The 19570-nt window shown below is 49.1% G+C and overlaps 1 protein-coding gene across 5 annotated transcripts in view; it reads left to right on the top strand.

Moving 5' to 3' along the window:
* Positions 1 to 19570, top strand: part of ilk (integrin-linked kinase) — a 122382-nt gene that overhangs the window by 50333 nt on the left and 52479 nt on the right. Inside the window, exon 1 of one of the 5 annotated variants that reach the window (XM_085999861.1) lies at positions 9415 to 9819. The exons of the other annotated variants lie outside the window; for them this stretch is intronic. The gene's annotated coding sequence lies outside the window, so the exon portion shown is untranslated. Of the gene's footprint in view, positions 1 to 9414; positions 9820 to 19570 lie in introns of those variants that run through there. 5 annotated transcript variants of the gene reach the window in all.

Raw genomic sequence — 19570 nt, 5'->3', positions numbered from 1 at the left:
TAAGAAGGCAAATGGTATGTTGGCCTTCATATCAAGGGGGTTCGAGTATAGGAATAGGGATACCTTACTACAGCTGTACAAGGTGCTGGTGAGACCGCATCTGGAGTATTGTGTACAGTTTTGGTCGCCCCATCTGCGGAAGGATGTTCTTGCCATGGAAAGAGTGCAACGGCGATTCACCAGGCTGATACCTGGAATGGCGGGAATGACCTACGAAGAGAGATTAAATAGTTTGGGCTTGTACTCATTGGAGTTTAGAAGATTGAGAGGGGATCTCATCGAAACATATAAAATTATGGCAGGCCTGGACAGGCTGAATTCAGAGAGAATGTTTCCAATGGCCGGGGAGCACAGAACCAGGGGCCACAGTCTAAAAATAGCGGGCAAATCATTTAAAACAGAGATGAGGAAGAATTTCTTCACTCAAAGAGTGGTGAGCCTGTGGAATTCCCTGCCACAGAGGGCTGTGAAGGCTAATTCAATAAATATTTTCAAGAGAGAATTGGATATATTTCTGAAGGCTAAGGGGATTAAGGGTTACGGAGAAAAGGCGGGGACGGGGTACTGAACTGGTAAGATCAGCTATGATCTCAGACGAAGATCAGCCATGATCTCATTGAATGGCGGAGCAGGCTCGAAGGGCCGAATGGCCTACTCCTGTTCCTATCTCTATGTTTCTATGTTACTCTGCACCAGGGCAAGGGTCACTCTACAGAGTGAGTCACTGCCGTTACTCTGCACCAGGACAAGGGTCACTCTACAGAACTGGTCACTGCCGTTACTCTGCACCAGGGCAAGGGTCACTCTACAGAGTGAATCACTGCCGTTACTCTGCACCAGGGCAAGGGTCACTCTACAGAGTGAGTCACTGCCGTTACTCTGCACCAGGGCAAGGGTCACTCTACAGAGTGAGTCACTGCCGTTACTCTGCACCAGGGCAAGGGTCACTCTACAGAGTGAGTCACTGCCGTTACTCTGCACCAGGATAAGGGTCACTCTACAGAGTGAGTCACTGCCGTTACTCTGCACCGGGACAAGGGTCACTCTACAGAACTGGTCACTGCCGTTACTCTGCACCAGGACAATGGTCACTCTACAGAGCGAGACACTGCCGTTACTCTGCACCGGGACAAGGGTCACTCTACAGAGCGAGTCACTGCCGTTACTCTGCACCGGGACAAGGGTCACTCTACAGAGCGAGTCACTGCTGTTACTCTGCACTGGTCACTGGGACAAGGCCCACACTGCAGTTTGCACAGTTGTACATTGCCACTGTGATGGATCATTCTCAACGATTTCATTCATCACCAGCAGGAGGCGAGCAATCTCCTGCAGTGACTCGGGGGCACATTACTGGCTCTGTGAAGGCTGCCTGATCTCGAGGGTAGCACCAGCTCCCTCCCAGACAAGCCTCGAGTAGGGTCAGTGAATAAAACGCATTGCAGTGCCAGGACCGGTGACTAACACTTCCTGGCGATATTGATGGGGAAATGCCTTGCGCTGATGAAATAACATTGCAGAAATGAAGCAGCAACGTACACGGGCCACTGAGATATTCTCGGCGTATGACTGCCCCGTTCCCTCGGCAACTCAGCGCAGTGCTTGCCCAAGTGACGGTCACGCAGCGCATCAGTTAGTGGGCAGAGTGTTTGTGGCACTCAGTCTTCGTTCTCCCCCTCTCTCACTCGCTCTCGCTGACTGCCCTGCACTCGTCATGTCGTACAGCGCGGGGGCTGTCTGTCTCCTGGTTAATTGATGGGGTGCTGGGATGGTAACAGCAGCAGTGAGAGAGTGAGTGTGGACAGTGGTGAGGTTTGTCACAGTTGTGATTGAAAAGAAACATTACAAACCCTTGGGTAATGTAAATAAAGAATGAAAGAACTTGCATTTATTTTGGTGCCTTTCACAACCTCAGGAACTGTGACAGACACTGCGCACAGCAAGCTCCCACAAACAGCAATGAAATAAATCATCCAACATTGTGGCGCTCCTTCAGTACTGCCCCTCCGACTGTGCGGCGCTCCCTCAGTACTGCCCCTCCGACAGTGCGGTGCTCCCTCAGCACTGCCCCTCCGACAGTGCAGCGCTCCCTCAGTACTACCCCTCCGACAGTGCGGCGCTCCCTCAGTACTACCCCTCCGACAGTGCGGCGCTCCCTCGGTACTACCCCTCCGACAGTGCGGTGCTCCCTTGGTACTGCCCCTCCGACAGTGCAGCGCTCCCTCGGTACTGCCCCTCCGACAGTGCAGCGCTCCCTCGGTACTGCCCCTCCGACAGTGCAGCGCTCCCTCGGTACTGCCCCTCCGACAGTGCGGCGCTCCCTCGGTACTGCCCCTCCGACAGTGCGGCGCTCCCTCGGTACTGCCCCTCCGACAGTGCGGCGCTCCCTCGGTACTGCCCCTCCGACAGTGCGGCGCTCCCTCGGTACTGCCCCTCCGACAGTGCGGCGCTCCCTCGGTACTGCCCCTCCGACAGTGCGGCGCTCCCTCGGTACTGCCCCTCCGACAGTGCGGCGCTCCCTCGGTACTGCCCCTCCGACAGTGCGGCGCTCCCTCGGTACTGCCCCTCCGACAGTGCGGCGCTCCCTCGGTACTGCCCCTCCGACAGTGCGGCGCTCCCTCGGTACTGCCCCTCCGACAGTGCGGCGCTCCCTCGGTACTGCCCCTCCGACAGTGCGGCGCTCCCTCGGTACTGCCCCTCCGACAGTGCGGCGCTCCCTCGGTACTGCCCCTCCGATAGTGCGGCCCTCCCTCAGTACTGTCCCTCCGACAGTGTGGCGCTCCCTCAGTACTGTCCCTCCGACAGTGCGGCACTCCCTCAGTACTGCACTGGGAGTGTCAGCCTGGATTATGTGCTCAAGTCCCCAGAGTGGGGCTCAAACCCATGGCCTTGTGCCTCAGAGGTGAGAATGCTACCCACTGAGCCAAGGATAAATTTAGCAAATAACTTGAATAACTGATATCGATGGCCTATGTTTAAAAATTCGAAAGGAAGAGCAGTAAGATTTGTCTTCACACAGAATCTGAACCTGTCAGCACAGGAGGCCATTCGGCCCATCATGCCCGTGCTGGCCCTTTGAAAGAGCTCTCCAAATACTCCCACTCCCTGATCTTATTCCATTGCCCTGCAAAGTTCTGTCTGTGCGTGTCTTTTTTTATTCGTTTATGGGATGTGGGCGTCACTGGCAAGGCCGGCATTTATTGCCCATCCCTAATTGCCCTCGAGAAGGTGGTGATGAGCCACCGCCTTGAACCGCAGCAGTCCGTGTGGTGAAGGTGCTCCCACAGCGCTGCTGGGAGGGAGTTCCAGGATTTTGACCCAGCGACGATGCAGGAATGGCGATATACTTCCAAGTCGGGATGATGTGTGACTTGGAGGGGAACTTAGAGGTGGCGGTGTTCCCATGCACCTGCTGCCCTTGTCGCTCTAGGTGGTAGAAGTCGCGGGCTTGGGAAGTGCTGCCGAAGAAGCCTTGGCGAGTTGCTGCAGTGCACCTTGTAGATGGTCCACACCTTGGGAGCCTACTGTCAACAAGGGCAGACGTTGATGACGAAGTCCAACACTGCCTTCAGTGTGCCAGTGCAGCCTTCGGTCGCCTGAGGAAGAGAGTGTTTGAAGACCAGGACCTCAAACCCGGCACTAAGCTCATGGTCTACAGGGCAGCAGTGATACCTGCCCTGCTGTATGCCTCAGAGACATGGACCATGTACAGCAGGCACCTTAAAGCACTGGAGAGGTACCACCAACGCTGCCTCCACAAGATCATGCAAATCCATTGGCAGGATAGGCGCACCAACATCAGTGTTCTTGCTCAGGCCAACATCCCCAGCATCAAAGCTCTGACCACGCTCGATCAGCTCCGATGGACGGGTCACATTGGCCGCATGCCCGATACGAGACTCTTAAAACAAGCACTCTACTCGGAGCTCCGGCAAGAGAGCCCCAGGTGGGCAGAGTGTGGTGTATGTGCCTTTAAGAGCCCCAGGTGTGCTGTAATGGCGGTAATTGCCTCTCGGGCTATATAAGCCTGTATATTGTGTATATCCGTTAGAACCCCCCCTAGACTTTGCTTAGTAAATACCTATGAACCAACTCCTGTCTTCAGTGTCTTTATCAACACACGGACACTACACAGAGGAAACGTTTCAAGGACACCCTCAAAGCCTCCCTGAAAAAGTGCAATATCCCCACCGACACCTGGGAACCCCTGGCCCAAGACCACACAAAGTGGAGGAGAAGCATCCGGGAAGGCGCCGAACACCTCTAGTCTCTTCGCCGGGAGCAAGCGCAAACAGCGGAAGGAGTGCACGTCAACCCAAGCACCCCACCCACCTGCCCCTTCAACCACCGTCTGCCCCACCTGTGACAGAGACTAGGTCCTGCATTGGACTCATCAGTAACCTGAGAACTCATTTTTAGTGTGGAAGCAAGTCATCCTCGGTTCCGAGGGACTGCCTAAGAAGGTGGTACACACTGGTGCGCTGGTGGTGGAGGGAGTGAATGTTTAAGGTAGTGGATGGGGTGCCAATCAAGCGGGCTGCTTTGTCTTGGATGGTGTCGAGCTTCTTGAGTGTTGTTGGAGCTGCACTCATCCAGGCAAGTGGAGAGTATTCCATCACACTCCTTACTTGTGCCTTGTAGATGGTGGAAATGCTTTGGGGAGTCTGGAGGTGAGACACTCGCCGCAGAATACCCAGCCTCTGACCTGTTCTTGTTGCCACAGTATTTATGTGGCTGGTCCAGTTAAGTTTCTGGTCAATGGTGACTCCCAGGATGTTGATGGTGGGGGATACGGCGATGGTAATGCCGTTGAATGTAAAGGGATGGTGGTTAGACGCAGGCTTGTTGGAGATAGTCATTGCCTGGCACTTGTGTGGCGCGAATGTTACCTGCCACTCATCAGCACAAGCCTGAATGTCGTCCAGGTCTTGCTGCATGCGGGCATGGACTGCTTCATTATCTGAGTTGTGAATAGCGCTGAACACTGTTATCAGCGAGCGTCCCCATTTCTGACCTTATCATGGAGGGAAGGTCATTGATGAAGCAGCTGAAGATGGTTGAGCCTAGGACACTGCCCTGAGGAACTCCTGCAGCGATGTCCTGGGGCTGTGAAGATTGACCTTCAACAACCACCACAACCATCTTCCTTTGTGTTAGGTATGAGTCCAGCCAGTGGAGAGTTTTCCCCCCGATTCCCATTGACTTCAGTTTTACTAGGGCTCCTTGATGCCACACTCGGTCAAATGCTGCCTTGACGTCAAGGGCAGTCACTTTCACCTCACCTCTGGAATTCAGCTCTTTTGTCTATGTTTGGACCAAGGCTGTAATAAAAACAAAGAAGATAGGAGCAGGCGTAGGCCATTCGGCCCCTCGAGCCTGCTCCGCCATTCAATGAGATCATGGCTGATCATCCAAATTCAGAACCCTGTCCCTGCTTTCTCCCCATATCCCTTGATCCTTAAGAAATATATCTAACTCCTTCTTGAATATATTTAATGAATTGGCCTCCACTGCCTTCTGTGGTGGAGAATTCCACAGGTTCACCACTCTCTGGGTGAAGAAATTCCTCCTCATCTCTGCCCTAACTGGCTTACCCCTTATCCTTAGACTGTGACCCCTGGTTCTGGACTCCCCTGCCATCGGGAACATCCTTCCTGCATTTAGTCTGTCCAGTCCTGTTAGAATTTTACAAGTTTCAATGAGATCCCCTCTCATTCTTCTAAACTCCAGCGAGCATAAGCCCAATCGACCCAATCTCTCCTCATACATCATTCCTGCCATCCCAGGTATCATGTCTGGTGAATCTTCGCTGCACTCCCTCCATGGCGAGAACATCCTTCCTCAGATAAGGCGACCAAAACTGCACACAATACTCAAGGTGTGGTCTCACCAAGGCCCTGTACAACTGCAGCAAGACATCCTTGTTCCTGTCATAACATAGAGTCATAACATAATGGCACAGAAGGAGGCCATTCGGCCCATCGAGTCGGTGCCGGCTCTCTGTGGAGCAATCCAGTCAGTCCCATTCCCCCGCTCTATCCCCGTAGCCCTGCAAGTTTATTTCCCTCAAGTGCCTATCCAGTCTCCCCTTGAAAACACCGAGTGTCTCCGCTTCCACCGCTTCCGTCGGCAGCGAGTTCCAGGTCCTCACCACTCGCTGCGTTAAAAAGTTTTTCCTCACGTCCCCCCTGTATCTCTTGCCCAAAACCTTAAATCTGTGTCCCCTAATCCTTGTACCATCAACTCGTGGGAACAGCCTTTCCCCGTCTAGCCTATCCAAACCCGTCATAATCTTGTACACCTCTATCAAATCACCCCGCAACCTCCTTTGCTCTAATGAAAACAAATCCAGCTTCTCAAACCTGTCCTTGTAGCTAAGATCCCCCATCCCCGGAATCATTCTGGTAAATCTCCTCTGCACCCTCTCAAGGGTCTTCACATCCTTCCTAAAGTGTGGTGACTAGAACTGGACGCAATACTCCAGTTGTGGCCTAACCAGCGCTTTATAAAGGTTCAGCATAACCTCTCTACTTTTGTACTCAATACCTCTATTTATGAAGCCCAAGATCCCATATGCTTTGCTAACCACTCTCTCAATATGTCCTGCCACCTTCAGGGACCTATGCACATTAACTCCCAGGTCCCTCTGTCCCTGCACACTCTTTAAAACTGTGCCATTAAGTGTATATTGCCTCTCCCTGTTCCTTCTGACAAAATGCATCACCTCACACTTCTCTGTATTAAATTCCATCTGCCACTTGTCTGCCCATTCTGTAAAGTTATTCATTGCAAAGGTAGGGAAGTCCTGTTACAACTGTAGAGGGTGTTGGCGAGACCACACCTGGAGTACTGTGTACAGTTTTGGTCTCCTTATTTAAGGAGGGATATACTTGCATTGGAGGCAGTTCAGAGAAGGTTCACGAGGTTCATTCCGGAGATGAAGGGGTTGTCTTATGAAGAAAGGTTGGGTCTATACTCACTGAAGTTTAGAAGAATGAGAGGGGATCTTATTGAACATAGAAGATTCTGAAGGGGCTGGACAGGGTAGATGCAGAGAGGATGTTTCCCCTCGTGGGGGAATCTAGAACTAGGGGGCATAATTTCAGAATAAGGGGGCACCCATTTAAATCGGAAATGAAGAGGAATTTCTTCTCGGAGGGTGGTGAATCTGTGGAATTCTCTGCCTCAGAGAGCTGTGGAGGCGGGGTCACTGAATATATACTCGAACCCTCTCGCTACGAAGGCCAACATACCATTTGCCGCCTTAACTGCCTGCTGCACCTGCATGCTTACCTTCAGCGACTGGTGCACAAGGACACTCAGGTCTCGTTGCACTCCCCTTCTCCCAATCTATTGCCGTTCAGATAATAATCTGCCTTCCTGTTTTTGCCACCAAAGTGGATAACCTCGCATTTATCCACATGATAATGCATCTGCCCAATCACCCAACCTGTCCAAATCATACTGGAGTTTCTCGGCATCCTCCTCACAGCACACACGCCCACCCAGCTTTGTGTCGTCTGCAAACTTGGAGATATTACATCTAGTTCCCTCGTCTAGATCATTAATATGTATTGTGAATAGCTGGGGTCCTAGGACCGATCCCTGCGGTACCCCACTAGTCACTGCCTGCCACTCGGAAAAAGACCAGTTTATTCCAACTCTTTGCTTCCTGCCTGCCAACCAGTTCTCTATCCAAGTCAGTACCTTGCCCCCAATCCCATGTGCCTTAACTTTACACGCTAATCTCTTATGCGGGACCTTATCGAAAGCCTTCTGAAAGTCCAAATACACCACATCCACTGGTTCTCCGTTATCTATTCTACCAGTTACATCCTCAAAAAATTCCAGTAGATTAGTCAAGCATGATTTACCTTTTGTCAATCCATGTTGACTTTGTCCGATCCTGTCACTGTTTTCCAAGTGCTCTGCTATTACATCTTTTATAATGGACTCTAGCATTTTCCCCACTACCGATGTCAGGCTTACCGGTCTATAATTCCCCGTTTTCTCTACCACCTTTTTTGAATAGTGGGGTAACATTAGCTACCCTCCAATCCATGGGAACCGTTCCAGAGTCTATAGAATTTTGGAAGATGACCAGCAATGCATCTACTATTTCTAGGGCCACTTCCTTAAGTACCCTGGGATGTAGATTATCAGGCCCTGGGGATTTATCGGCCTTCAATCCCGTCAATTTCCCTAACACCATTTCCCTACAAATACTGATTTCTTTCAGTTCCTCCCTCTCATTAGACCCTATGTTCCCCGACATCTCTGGGAGGTTATTTGTGTCCTCCTTTGAGGTTGTCCTAATGAGGTCGGGAGCCGAGTGGTCCTGGCGGAACCCAAACTGGGCATCAGTGAGCAGGTTATTGGTGAGTAAGTGCCGCTTGACAGCACTGTTGATGACACCTTCCATCATTTTGCTGATGATTGAGCGTAGACTGATGGGGCGGTAATTGGCCGGATTGGATTTGTCCTGCTTTTTGTGGGCAGTTTTCCACATTGTCAGATAGATGCCAGTGTTATAGCTGTACTGGAACAGCTTGGCTAAAGTGAATCGAATTGGCTGAAGACTGGCTCCTGTGATGATGGGGATGTCGGGAGGTGGCTGATATGGATCATCCACTCGGCACTTCTAGCTGAAGATGGTTGCAAGATGTGTCTGTCTCTGTGAATCTGTCTGTGAGAGAGTGCGTGTGTGTGTGTGTATATAAACCTGTTCCATGCTGTCCACCACATCACCTTACATTTCTATAGGTTTAGGGAAGGGATTGCAGAGCTGTTTTTTAAAATTTGTTTATGGGATGTGGGCGTCGCTGGCAAGGCCAGCATTTATTGCCCATCCCTAAATGCCATTGAGAAGGTGGTGTTGAGCCGCCGCCTTGAACCGCTGCAGTATGCCGGGTGGTCTGGTTTCATTCTGATTGTTTTGTTTCATAGCGGTTTGTTACAACTGAATGGCTTGTTAGGCCGTTTGTAAGAGTCAACCACATTGCTGTGAGTCTGGAGTCACATATCGGCCAGACCGGGTAAGGACGGCAGATTTCCTTCCCTAAAGGGAGGGCATTAGTGAACCAGATGGGTTTATATGACAATCCGATAGTTTCATGGTCACCATTACTGATACTAGCTTTTCATTCCAGATTTATTTAATTAACTGAATTTAAATTCCCCAGCTGCCGTGGTGGGATTTGAACTCGCGTCTCTGGATTACTAGCCCAGGCCTCGGGATTACTAGCGCAGTGACATTACCACTACGCTGCCGTTCACTTAACAGTTCTGACGAAGGGCCATCGACCTGAAATGTTAACACTTTCTCTCTCCACTGATGGATGCTGCCTGACCTGTTGAGTATTTCCAGCATTTTCTCTTTTTATTTCAGATTTCCAGCATCCGCTGTATTTTGCTTTTGTACTGCATGAAGTGAATCTCGCTTCCAAATCTGGAGCTGTAGAATCCGAGTGATGATCTGATTGTGTGCCACAGACATGAAGCCGATATTTACCCAGTGCTGTTTAACAGACAGTAGGATGCTTCACCTTCACAATCCTGTGCTGGCACAAACTCGACCCTTGACCTGACTCCACCCCCCTCCCTGTCCACTGGATCGGGCTGGACCAGACTGGTCCCAATCGACCGAGATGAGCTGCCGACCCCATAACCCGCTCCATCACAAAGACCTCCACCTCTGTAACATCACCCGTCTCTGTCTCTGCCTTTGCCTCAGCTCATCCGCTGCTGAAACCCTCATCCAGACTCGATTACTGCATTGCCGAACCTTCAATAGTGAAGCTAAATATATCTGACACAAAAGTATGACATCAGAATCTATTTTAACTGTGAAGTGTGGTGAACAGCTGTGTGCTGATCTATTGGTGCAGAGAGAGAGGGGGTCTGTCTCCAGTCTCTGATATACAGGGACCAAACGGCCAGACGTGCTGGCACCCTGTCATTTCTCAGCTGATGGTCTCTGACCGGAGTCTGCAGTGCTCCCTGCGTCTGCTGACTGAAGCCACAAACCCTGTGCTGAGCAGCGGGGCAAGTTGACAGGCAGCCAGTACGGTCGGACTCTGTACTATCTCCCCCTGCTCCCCCCCCCACCCCCACAGCTTAGGGAGGAGGGCATGGGAGAGGCATCCGCGGAAATCATTAAAAACCTATTCTGTAGCAATGCACCCAACAGAAGTGAACTCCTTTGTTTTCAGGGGTGTGGTCAGGTGGAGGGGAGATGCTGTTTCCAAGTCCTGTATAAAACCCTGGTCCGGCCAAACCGTCCAGTGACCCCTGGGTAAGAGAGAGGGAAAATCAGCCAGGGTTCCTGCTCCTGATCACTGCCCAGTGACCCCTGGGTTAGAGAGAGAGGAAAATCAGCCAGGGTTCCTGCTCCTGATCACTGTCCAGTGACCCCTGGGTTAGAGAGAGGGGAAATCAGCCAGGGTTCCTGCTCCTGATCACTGTCGAATGACCCCTTGGGTTAGAGAGAGGGGAAAATCAGCCAGGGTTCCTGCTCCTGATCACTGCCCAGTGACCCCTGGGTTAGAGAGAGGGGAAAATCAGCCAGGGTTCCTGCTCCTGATCACTGTCCAGTGACCCCTGGGTTAGAGAGAGGGGAAATCAGCCAGGGTTCCTGCTCCTGATCACTGTCGAATGACCCCTTGGGTTAGAGAGAGGGGAAATCAGCCAGGGTTCCTGCTCCTGATCACTGCCCAGTGACCCCTGGGTTAGAGAGAGGGGAAAATCAGCCAGGGTTCCTGCTCCTGATCACTGTCCAGTGACCCCTGGGTTAGAGAGAGGGGAAAATCAGCCAGGGTTCCTGCTCCTGATCACTGTCCATTGACCCCTGGGTAAGAGAGGGGAAATCAGCCCGGGTTCCTGCTCCTGATCACTGTCCAGTGACCCCTGGGTAAGGCAGTCATTGTAATTGAAAGCAGGTAGTGTTGGAAATTCGCCGCAGGTTTCGGCACACTGGGAGTGGGATTGATGGCAGGTCTGTGTGTGGGATAATTGAGAAACCTGATGGATATGCTGAGAGGGAGCGCTGTGGTGTAGTGTGACACTGTCTGTAATCCTGGACTGCTCCTGTTCCAGATCACAGCCCCTCCAAGATAATGGATCCCAGAATCAGGAGCGCAGGATAGCTGATTGGAGCAGGCTGAAGTGACGGAGCTGGTACCCTGCTGTTGGGGCACACGCATTGCATGGTGTGATACTTCAGTCCCCGCTCCTGACTTCATTCCATGAGCACCTGTTTTGCCGGGGATGAGTATAAGTGACTGGGTGGGACCGGAACCGATGTCCTAGGGGGAGTGTTTGCTAGTGCTGTTGGGGAGGGTTTAAACTAAAATGGCAGGGGGTTGGGAACCTGTGCAGGGAGACAGAGGAAAGGGAAGCAAGGATAGAAACAAAAGACAGGAAGGAGAAAAGCAAAAGTGGAAGGCAGAGAAATCAAGGGTGTAAATCAAACAGGGCCACAGTAAATAATAATTCTAAAAGGACTAAGAGTGTTAAAAAATCAAGCCTGAAGGCTTTGTGTCTTAATGCGAGGAACATTCATAATAAGGTGGATGAATTAGCTGCACAAATAGATGTAAACGGATATATGATATAATTGGGATTACGGAGACATGGCTCCAGGGTGACCAAGACTGGGAATTCAACATCCAGGGGTATTCAATATTCAGGAAGGACAGGAAAAAAGGAAAAGGAGGTGGGGTAGCATTGCTGGTTAAAGAGGAGATTAACACAATAGTAAGGAAGGATATTAGCTCTGATGATGTGGAACCTGTATGGGTAGAGCTGAGAAATACCAAGGGGCAGAAAACGTTAGTGGGAGTTGTATACAGACCCCCAAACAGTAATGCTGAGGTTGGGGATGGCATTAAATGGGAAATTAGAGACACGTGCAATAAGGGCATAGCAGTTATCATGGGTGACTTTAATCTACATATAGATTGGGCTAACCAAATTAATAACAATACTGTGGAGGAGGAATTCCTAGAGTGTATACAGGATGGTTTCCTGGACCAATATGTCGAGGAACCAACTAGAGATCAGGCCATCTTAGACTGGGTATTATGTAATGAGAAAGGATTAATTAGCAATCTTGTTGTGCGAGGCCCCTTGGGTAGGAGCGATCATAATATGATAGAATTCTTCATTAAACTGGAGAGTGAAGTATTTGACTCAGAGACTAGGGTCCTGAATTTAAATAAAGGAAACTACGATGGTATGTGGCACGAGTTGGCTAGGATGGATTGGGGAACGTTACTTAAAGGGTTGACGGTGGATAGGCAATGGCAAACATTTAAAGATCGCATGGATGAACTACAGAATTTGTCCATCCCTGTTTGGCATAAAAATAAAACAAAAAAGGTGACTCAACCGTGGCTAACAAGGGAAATTAGGGTTAGCATAAGTATCCAAGGAGAGGACATAGAAATTGGCCAGAAAAAGCAGCAAACCTGCGGATTGGGAGCAGTTTAGGATTCAGCAAAGGAGGACAAAGGGATTAATTAAGAGGGGGGAAATAGAGTATGAGAGTAAGCTTTCAGGGAACATAAAAACTGACTGTAAAAGCTTCTATAGATATGTGAAGAGAAAAAGATTAGTGAAGTCAAGCGTAGGTCCCTTGCAGTCAGAATCAGGGGAATTTATAACGGGGAACAAAGAAATGGCAGACCAATTAAATACATACTTTGGTTCTGTCTTCACAAAGGAGGACACAGATAACCTCCCAGAGATGTCGGGGAACATATGGTCTAATGAGAGGGAGGAATTGAATGAGTATTTGTAAGGAAATTGACGGGATTGAAGGCTGATAAATCCCCAGGGCCTGATAATCTACATCCTAGGGTACTTAAGGAGGTGGCCCTAGAAATAGTAGATGCATTGCTGGTCATCTTCCAGAACTCGATAGACTCTGGAACGGTTCCCATGGATTGGAGGATAGCTAATGTTACCCCACTATTCAAAAAAGGTGGTAGAGAGAAAACGGGGAATTATAGACCGGTAAGCCTGACATCGGTAGTGGGGAAAATGCTAGAGTCCATTATAAAAGATGTAATAGCAGAGCACTTGGAAAACAGTGACAGGATCGGACAAAGTCAACATGGATTGACAAAAGGTAAATCGTGCTTGACTAATCCACTGGAATTTTTTGAGGATGTAACTGGTAAAATAGATAAGGGAGAACCAGTGGATGTGGTGTATTTGGACTTTCAGAAGGCTTTCGATAAGGTCCCGCGTAAGAGATTAGCGTGTAAAGTTAAGGCACATGGGATTGGGGGCAAGGTACTGACTTGGATAGAGAACTGGTTGGCAGACAGGAAGCCAAGAGTTGGAATAAACCGTGACAGGATCAGACAAAGTCAACATGGATTTACGAAAGGTAAATCGTGCTTGACTAATCTACTGGAATTTTTTGAGAATGTAACTGGTAGAATAGATAAAGGAGAACCAGTGGTTCCTCTCTCTCTCGGTCCCTCTTTCTCTCGGTCCCCCCCTATTGGTCCCCCTCTCTCTCGGTCCCCTCTCTCTCTCTCTCGGTCCCCCTCTCTCTCTCTCTCGGTCCCCCTCTCTCTCTCTCGGTCCCCCTCTCTCTCTCTCGGTCCCCCTCTCTCTCTCTCGGTCCCCCTCTCTCTCGGTCCCCCTCTCTCTTGGTCCCTCTCTCTCTCTCTCTCTCTCGGTCCCTCCCTCTCTCTCGGTCCCTCTCTCTCTCTCTCGGTCCCTCTCTCTCTCGCTTCCCCTCCCTCCCTCCCTCCCGCGCTCCCTCCCTCCCGCGCTCCCTCCCTCCCGCGCTCCCTCCCTCCCGCGCTCCCTCCCTCCCACGCTCCCTCCCTCCCGCGCTCCCTCCCTCTCGCGCTCCCTCTCTGTTTCGATGTGACTCTGTCTCTATCTCTCTCTCTGTCTCTCGCTTGCTCTCTCTGTCTGTCTGTCTCTCTCTCTGTTTCTATCTGACTCTCGCTCCCGCTCTCTCTGTCTCTGTCTCTCGCTGTCTCTGTCTCTCTCTCTGTCTCTCTCGCTGTCGCTCTCTCTCGCTGTCGCCCTCTCTCGCTGTCGCCCCCTCTCACTGTCGCTCTCTCTGTCTCTCAATTCAATTCAATTCAAATTGCTTTATTGGCATGACAAGGTACATCTTATGTTGCCAAAGCGCCGAAAAAACATTTATGGTTGAACACATAAACGCAGATCTATCCATACAGTGTATAAACAGATCTATCCCTGTGATACACTCATATAATATGCATATAATCTTTTCTTAGGTTTAATGGTTGTCCCTCTGCTTATGGCAAGCTGTAACATAGTTTGCCGCTAAAGTTACGCAATTTCTCTGTTCCCCTAATAGGTATGGGAGTCTTTGGTCGTCATTCAAATTTTTGAATCAGGGCATATTTTTATGAATTTTGGGTAGAAATTCCCCCTTATGCCCTGATAGTTTCCACAAGCTGTGAGGAAGTGCATCTCTGTCTCCACCACTCCCTGACTGCAGTGAGAGCATATCCTGTCCTCTCTTGGCAGCCAGGTCTGCCTGTGTCTGCCTTTTTCGATGGTCAGGCTATGCTCACTAAGTCTGTACATAGTCAAAGTTTTTCTCAATTTGCTATCTTTTACCGTCGTCAGGTATTCAGCCATGTTGTATTGTCTGTTTAGGGCCAAGTAGCAATCGAGTTTGTTTTGGGTTTTTGTTGTTTCTGTCCAATAGGTCAGATATTTTTCCTTTTGTTTAGTGACAATTGTGTTGGGTCGAATTCTCTGTGCTACGATGTCACTGTCCTGGAGCTGGTTATTAGTAGTGTTAGTAGTTTCTTCACTGAGTCCCAGGACTAGTTGACTGAGGGGACTCTTCTTTATGATCCTCTCTTGGCATTTCAGGGCTTCGTAATGATAACAGTGGGGGGTTGCTCATTTTTAGGTGTTTCCAAAATTTGGTGGCTCTTTTTTGGATATTAATTAGTCGTGGATATTGGCCTAGTTCTGCCCTGCATGCATTGTTTGCGGTTTTCCTCTGAGTCCGGAGGATACGTTTACAGAATTCTGCGTGTAGGATCTCAATTGGGTGTTTGTCCCATTTTGCAAATTCTTGTTGTGTTAGCGGACCCCACACCTCACTGCCATAGAGTGCAATTGGTTCAATTACTGATTTAAAAATTTTGACCCAAATGCCAATTGGGATTTCTATTTGGATTGACTTTTTAATGGCACAGAAAGCCCTTTTTGCTTTCTCTTTCAGTTCATTCACAGCCAGTTGAAAATTTCCCGTAGAACTGATTTTTAAGCTTAAGTATGTGTAGTTTGTAGTTTGTTCAATTTTAGTTGTTCCTAGTGTGAAATTTATTCTGGGTCCCTGATGTCTGGATCTTTGCTGGAACAGAAGAACTTTGGTTTTTTGGGGGTTTATTGTCATGGCCCAGGTCTGACAGAACGACTCTAGCAGATCCAGGTTCTGCTGTAGACCCTCCTCAGTTGGTGAGAGCAGAACCAGGTCATCTGCCTAGAGGAGGAATTTAACCTTGGAGTCATACAGGGCTAGGCCAGGTGCTGTAGATTGTTCAAGTAGTTTTGCCAATCCATTTATGTAAATATTAAAGAGTGTCGGTGAGATGGGCGAGCCCTGCGCCACGCCACGCCCCTGTGAGAAGTATTTTGTTTGTCTCCAATTTTAACTGCACATTTATTGTTTGTATACATTGATTTAATTACATCATATATTTTTCCCCCTACACCACTTTCAATAAGTTTCAAGAATAGACCGTCGTGCCAAATAGAATCGAAAGCCTTCTGGAAATCTATAAAGCAGGCAAAAATTTTGCTTTTGTTTTGGTGAACATGTTTGTCAATTAGGGTGTGTAGGGTGAAGATATGATCCAATGTTCTATAATTTGGTAAGAATCCAATTTGGCTTTTACTCAAGACATTGTGCTCCTCAAGGAAGTTTATAAGTCTTTGGTTTATGATACTACAGAATACCTTCCCCAGGTTACTGTTCACACAGATGCCTCGATAGTTATTTGGGTCAACTTTGTCTCCACTTTTGTATATGGGCGTTATGAGTCCTTTGTTCCAGATATCAGGGAAGTAACCGACACTCAGAACCAAGTTGAAGAGTTTTAGGATAGCCAATTTCATTTTAACCCTCCGTGTGTTTAATCATCTCGTTTAGGATGCCATCTGCACCGCAAGCTTTTCTTGGTCGCAGGTCCTTGAGTTTTTCAAATAGCTCTTTTTCAGTTATTAGGGAGTCTAACGGGTTTTGGTTATCTTTTATGGCCAGTTCGAGCTTTTCCAGTTTTTTACATATTTGATCTTGCTCTGGGCTTAGTGTGTTTTTCTGGTATAATTTTTCAAAATGGTTTTCCCATGTGTCTCCATTTTGAATGGGCAATTCGTCGTGTTGCTTTTTGTGTAATGTATTCCAGTTGTCCCAGAAACAATTAGAATCAATAGATTCCTCAATGGAGCTGAGTTTATTCTTAATATACTGTTCTTTCTTGGTTCTGAGTGTGTTTTTGTATTGTGTTAGTGCCTGACAAGTAAGGCGTAATTCCTCGTTTTCTGGTTGTCTGTGTTTTTGGTTTGATATTTTTCTGAGTTTTTTCCTCATGTTATGGCAGTCTGAATCAAACCATTTTTCGTGGTTTTTTGTTTTGGGTTTATTCTTGCGAACTTTAAAGTTTGACATTGATGCCAAATTATCAAAAATATTATTTAGGTTATTCACTGCCCGGTTTACGCCTTCTTTATTGTGAGTGTATGTGCTTTCCAGAAAGGTGTCCAAGAGAGCTTGAGTTGATTCATTGCTAATTGCTTTCTGGTATTTTTCCGTGCTGTCTTTGACCCATCTGTAGGATTTTTTAATGTTGTACAGCTTACTGGGCTGTGTTTCTGTGTTGGTTGTTTCTGTCCTTTTAAGATACGCAGTAATTTGGCTGTGGTCTGACAGTGTTGTTTGTGGTTTGACTGTGAATGCTCTGAAAGAGGATGGGTCCAGATCCGTAATCATATAGTCTACGGTGCTGAATCCAAGAGGTGAGCAATAGGTGGATCTTCCTAGGGAGTCTCCCTTGAACCTACCATTGGCAATGTACAGACCCAGGCTTCGACAGAGCTGCAGGAGCTGTTTTCCGTTAGCATTTGTCTGTTTGTCGCAGTTATACCTGTGTGAATGAAAAGGGAGATCAAAGTGGTTATTCCCAAATATGTAATTATTCCCCTGAGTACTGGTAAAGTCTGGTTCTTCGCCAGTTCTTGAGTTGAGGTCACCACAGATCAACACGTTCCCCTGGGCCTGGAATTGGATAATCTCCCTCTCAATGTTGGAGAAGGTGTCCTCTTTGAAGTACGGGGATTCTGTCGGGGGGATATAGAGTGCGCAAATGAAAACATCTTGCATGCTAGAAATGATGCCCCTCTTAATCTTGAGCCATAAGTGGTTTTTGCCCTTCTCTATAAATTTAATGTAATTCCTAAGCTCTGCTTTAAACCAAATCAGTATGCCTCCAGAGTCTCTGCCCTGGGTTACTCCTGGTAGTTTATTGGAGGGGACCACCAGCTCTGTGTACCCAGGGGGACAACCAGTGGGCCCTTCTCCTCTACACCAGGTTTCCTGCAAAAAGATAATGTCCAGATCTTTGATTTCACCTAGGAACTCTGAGGTCCCACTCTTCAGGCCAAGCACAGAAGAGCGTAGGCCTTGGATATTCCAGGTTGAGATATACAAGCATTTCATGCTAAGATTGGTCTTTTACTGTGATAGGTTAAAATATGATAAATAGTGATATGTGTTTATCGTGTTTAAATGAGGAAAAAAGAACATTTCAAGCGTCTATAAATGCTGAGAATAATTGGTTACAACTCTTTCTAACAACTAGTCCTTAAGCTTCCTGATCCATAAGGCGGGAGTAGATGCTGCTGAGCGTCTGCATTATGTCTCTTAATGGATTGTCTCTGCCTGTAGTATTGCGTCCGTCCTGAGCACCTCTCCCTCTGCCTGGCTGGGGGTGGTCCTGTTCCCCTGTAGGGCAGGAGTGGTGCAGGTCCGACATTGGTGTTGTACATGGGGATCCTCTCTGGTCCTGGTTGGTGTGGTGGTGGTCTCTGTAGTAGTCCTGGTCTGTACCCCGCTGGTCTCTGGTGGCCGGGGGGGGGGGGTCCTCTTGGCGTCTGGGTGTGGACCCGGTTAAGAGCGACGTCCTTCAGGGCTTTACCAAAGACCGGCATTCGCTCCTTGTGGAGATGGACGTGGTCGTGAAGACATTCCACATCGAGGGTGGGGTGTTGGGCTAGGTGCACGTTATGTTTTAATTCACAGTCTCTTGCTATGCTGGCATTTATCTCGTGGATTGTTCTGTTGTTAAAGTCTTTTCTCGGCAACAGTGTGGAAACAGTGATTCTAGTGTTTGGGAAGGTGGTGCTTGCCTTCTCAATCACTGTTCGGAGAGATGTTGCTACCCTTTTCTGCTGGGCCTTTAGGTCATTTGTGCCGGTGTGTATTATGATGTGTTGTGGGGAGCCTAATTGGGTTGTGGCCAGCCATTCCAGGGCTTTGTCTGATGTTGGATCTTGTCTACTTTATGTGTAGGGAAGAGCTTTTTCTCCCGGAGGAATTTCCCATTTGAGTCTATGAGTATTACGATGTCAGCTTTGTTGGTGTTTACTGGCTGATGACTCTCGCCTGGACTCACCGGTTGTGTGTTGGACTGGGGGGGGTCGTGTCTGGTGTGTGCGCTCCTCTTGTGAGCGGCTCGGCTGTGGTTCCAAAGTGGGGGCGGCATATTGGGTTTCATTTTGCTGGTTGGTCTGAGTGGCTCTCCCTGTAGTGTGGGTCTGCTGCTGTTGCTCTGTGGAAGAGTGCTGCTGCCCAGTAGGGCTCTGCACTGTCTTGTCTCTGGCCTCTAGCTGCTGGGCCAATGCCGCTATCTCTCCCCTGTAGCTCTCCCCTTCTTTCTGCAGCTCTTTCACCTGCTTCTTAGGTGAAGTCAGCTCTCTCTTGTAGCTCTCCCTGTCTTGCTTTTGTTCTTGCTTCAGTGCTGAGGTGCTGCTTTCTTGATCACTTTTCAGTTCATCTGCCTCCTCTTTAAGCTTAACCAGCTCCAACTCCAGCCGGGTGAACTGCTCCTGTAATTGTAACAGGGGGTTGTGGGGCCCCAGGGTGTGTGCCTGGTCAGAACTGGGGGGCTCCCTCCCCTCCTGGCCAGGCTGCATTACTCCTGGTGAGCTGCAAGTAGTGGGGGGAGTGTGTGTGGTAGTTTCACTGGGGCTGGTCCCTCCCTTCTCTCCTAGTCCTTTCAGTGTCTGGAAGGCCGTTTCAAAGTCTTTGTGGTTGCCTTGCACCATTATTGTCCCGTTATTGTACATGTTGACAGTTATCATTTCACTGTCAGGGTCAGCTGATTTCCTTATTTCTCTCGCTCTCTCTCTCGCTCTCTCTCTCTCTCGCTCGCTCTCTCGCTCGCTCTCTCTCTCTCTCGCTCTCTCTCTCGCTCCCTTTCTCGCTCTCTCACTCTGTCTCTCACGCTGTCGCTCTGTCTCTCTCGCTTGCTCTCTCTGTCTCTCTGTCTCTCGCTCT

Source organism: Somniosus microcephalus, chromosome 10, assembly GCF_052327205.1.
Source record: "Somniosus microcephalus isolate GS21.2 chromosome 10, FLI_Smic_1.0, whole genome shotgun sequence".
NCBI lineage: Eukaryota > Metazoa > Chordata > Chondrichthyes > Squaliformes > Somniosidae > Somniosus > Somniosus microcephalus.
Note: the sequence above shows the minus strand (reverse complement) of the source record. Positions and strands in the feature narration are given on the sequence as shown.